Genomic DNA, 4023 nt, shown 5'->3' with positions numbered 1-4023 from the left:
TTATATTCAACTACAGCAGAAAGTACATCTGAAGAAACTGGAGGGTTTAAAGAATATTTATCTCAGAGCATGACGCTAATTGTAATTTATACAAAGCCCACAGCTAACCTGTATTCTTTTGCTCAGGCACTCCCAACCCAGTAGTCAACCATTCTTTAAGGGGGCCTGAAACGAACTCTGTGAATAGAAGGTCTCTTTATATAATGTGTGATGATAGTTACAATTTTATCATTATTTGCGATCATAGGAACAAAACTAACAATGTGTTTCTTTTTTAATTTTTTTAAAGAATTATTTTATTTATTCATTCATCTATTTTTTAATTTGACCAGAGGGAGACAGAGAGAGAGAGAGAGAAAGTCACCAGGTCTAGGACTTGAACCGTGGTCAGTCATGTGGGAATGTCCAGCACCTTAACCACCACGCCACCTGCTGGTCCCTCACTAACAGTGTATTTCTATACTGGTTGTCTGACAAAGCTATAAGCAGAGTATCTCTACAAATCATAGCTTTACCTCATGCTAATAACTTAGCTAGTAGTTTTCTCAGTGCCATCATGATATCTTCGTTCCTCAGAATATATATGATGGGATTTGAAGTTGGTGTCAAAATGGTGTAGAAAATAGAGATTAGCTTCCCCACTTCTTCATACTGACTTGGCTTGGGTTGTAAGTAAGAAATGGTAGCTGTCCCATAAAATAACACTACAACTGTCAGGTGAGAAGAGCAGGTGGAGAAGGCTGATGACAATTTCAAAATGTTGGAGATAATTTTACCATAGGATAGAACAATAAACAGAAATGGAACCATGATGAACATCCCCGCAACCGCAATTACATAGAATGCTATGTCATTCACAAATGTGTTCCCACAAGCAAGCTTGAGAAGTGGTGGGATGTCACAAAAGAAGCGATTGATTGTGTGAGTTGTGTGAAAAAGCAAAGAGAAAATTAGCCACGTTTTCCCAACGACAGCTGGAACTGCAGTGATCCAGGAGGCAGCCACCAGCTGGATGCAGACCTTGTGGTTCATCACTAGAGCATAATGGAGAGGGTTGCAAATGGCCACATAGCGGTCGTAGGCCATCACTGCAAGCAGGAGGCACTCAGTACCTCCAAGCATAAGGAAAAAGCATGATCTGTGTAGTGCAGGCAAGGAAAGAAATATGTCCCTTCTGAGTGCAAAAGTCCATGAGCATTCTTGGTAGAATTACTGTTACATAACATAGTTCCAAAAAGGAAAAATGACCAAGGATAAAGTACATAGGGGTCTGGAAAGCAAGGTCAAATTTTGTTATTAATATTATAATGGTATTGCACACCAAGATAGTCAAATATATGATTAAAAATATACCAAGCAGAATCCGTTGGAGATTGGGTGTATAAGAAAACCCCCCCGGGGGATGATTTCTCGCTTTCTGTCTCTATGTCTCTCTCTGTCTGTCTGGCGAGTGCACACGCCCTATAGCAAAAATCTCTCAAAAAAAAAAATACACCAAGCAGAATCCGTTGGAGATTGGGTGTATGAGAAAATCCCAAGAGAACAAATTCTATCACTATAGTGATATTTGAATATTCTGTTTTAATTTGCTCTTTCTCTGCAGATATGATAGATTTAAAATGTTTAATTAATCCGTGTGTTCAACCACCTTTTCCCCAGATGTTAACTGGAAGAGATGCATTAAAATACTTATATAATTTCTCAAATTATTTCCACCATTACTAGGAATGAGGTTATTATTCCCAGGACTGAGATTAGAAACATCACAAAGGAACTGGTATTGGGGATAAAATCAATTCAAGAAGTATAATGATAATATATTTTACATATCTGGATGTTACGATACCAGAGAGAGTATGTAGTGTGCATTATTTAGAGAATACTGTGTAGTAATAATATCCTATTATTTCATCATTAAGGGTAGAATTATGATACAGTCTCTTTGTATTGTTTTGTCCAGGTTCATTTTCTTTGTAATGGTAGTCTTATTTCATTTTTTTTAAAGAATTATTTATTTATTTATTTATTTATTTCCATTTGTTATTGATATTTTTTTCTTTATTTGATGAGAAAGAGAGAGAGAGAGAGAAAGTGAGAAAGCAAGCCACCAGGTCCAGGACTTGAACCATGGTTGGCCATGTGGGAATCCAGTGCCCTTATCCACCACACCACCTGCTGGCCCCTCATATTTTTTTTTTAATTCAAAGAGAATTATTTCCCTTAAAGTTTTCATTTAATTTTTATTCAAAAGAGTTGAAATTTTTCCACAGGGTGCATGCCTTCCCAGAGTCAAATAGAATTTTAAGTCAATTCTTTTATCCTCTAATGACAATCAATTTTCTTAAATTGAGGAAATACATGTATCCAATATTATTACCTAATTGATGTGTCTCTCCATTACTTACACTAAATATGAAAGCATTAATTTCAGCAAGCTCTTTCTCAACTTTACCCATTAATCTTCTCTACGTGGTTTGTGATAAATATTAGTTACCTTTTTACTTGAACAAGAAATATTACTCATACATTGCAATATTTCTATCTTATATGTTATATATCTCTCCTTATTCATGTGAAAGTCTTTATTGTCATATAATTCTCTTATAATCAAATGCAACTTCCTTTCTCTATTTTCCTTCATATTGTTGTCTTATAGAAGTACAACTTTAATTAAATCTAAACATTATTTACTCTGGTTACACCAGTGGCCAAATATCTAAATGGCACTGAAACCCAGAAAAAAAGCATATAAAATTTAAAATACCCTCTCTTTCTGCTGCACTTCATATTTATGTCATCTGGCATGAAGTTGTCAAGTCAGCATGAATAGATGATGCCCATTACAATTTCTCAGTTTTTGTTTTCTAACTTTTCAAAAGCAATTTACATATTTGTTTATCTCCTCCAATCTACTACACTGTATACCTTCTAGGTCAGTCAGCTGATGCTTTGAATTATTACACTGATAAATTATATGATAAGGCAAATATTCTCTCATATTTCTAACAGTAATAGTTACCAAAGTTACTTGAAATTAATTATTTTATTAGTGTTATTATTTGACATACATCTAGTTTTATTTAACTTTATTTTAAAGTTAATAGCTACATGATGTATATTAAGCAACTAACTCATTTTCAGATAAAGTTTACAGCATTTAATGCTCTTATTATTTGAATCTTGATCCTCAGATTTAGAAATACTATGAACATAGTCTAACAGTACAATTTTAACTTACCTTTATAAATGTTCATGTTCTGTGTACAAGTGTAAATGATTTTTATGCTATAAACTTTTGGTTACTTTTTTTTTTTTCTCAAATCCTCACTCTATTTCTACAATGTTTTTTGCTTGGTTCAAATACCAACTGCTCTTAAATAGGAACAGTAACTCTTACCCTGATGGAGATCTTCATGTATCAATTTAATTTCTGGAAGACTGCTTCTGCTGAGCACTCATTGTGGTCACTTTTTAAAACTATGTGTTGGATAGACTCATCCACCTGTGCAGTTCCTCACCCCACAGAGCTCCCACAGCAGGAGTCCCTTTGCATGTAAATGCCACTTCATTGTGTAGAACTACTTTCAGAAAAAGTTAAAAGCTTTCTGTCTAAGGCACTTGAAAAATGATACAGATTAATCTATTTTATTTTTACCTCATAAATCAACCAGATCCAGAAGTACAAGCCTTCAGAAAAATGTGTCATGTGACACAACCATGCTATGCTGCTCTCTTCTGGATGCTTGGCTGTGAAGTCCTTATTCAGAAGGGTAATGCTTTGTAGATAAACTTTCATGGAAATGAAAGCATGTCATTTCTGCTGAGAAACATCTAGGTTTTTTTTTTTTTTCTTGTCAAGTTGCCTAATAACACATCTAGCTCATCGAAAATGAGATACAGGCCACCTCAAAATAAACATTTTAAAAACATTATTTACTACAAACCCTCATTTTAAGATCTACCTGCTTAACAGCCACTCAGACTTAAGACCAGTTCTCCATGGCAGGGAATCCCCTTCTTTGG

The 4023-nt window shown here is 34.7% G+C and overlaps 1 pseudogene; it reads right to left on the bottom strand.

The window, feature by feature from the left end:
- Positions 1-516: 516 nt before the first annotated feature.
- LOC102493961 (olfactory receptor 10AG1-like) lies at positions 517-3254 on the bottom strand (annotated as a pseudogene).
- Between the last annotated feature and the right edge of the window lie 769 nt (positions 3255-4023).

Source organism: Tupaia chinensis, unplaced genomic scaffold (genome assembly GCF_000334495.1).
Source record: "Tupaia chinensis unplaced genomic scaffold, TupChi_1.0 Scaffold145166_1, whole genome shotgun sequence".
Classification (NCBI taxonomy): Eukaryota; Metazoa; Chordata; class Mammalia; order Scandentia; family Tupaiidae; genus Tupaia; species Tupaia belangeri.
This window is presented reverse-complemented; position numbering and strand designations above follow the sequence as displayed.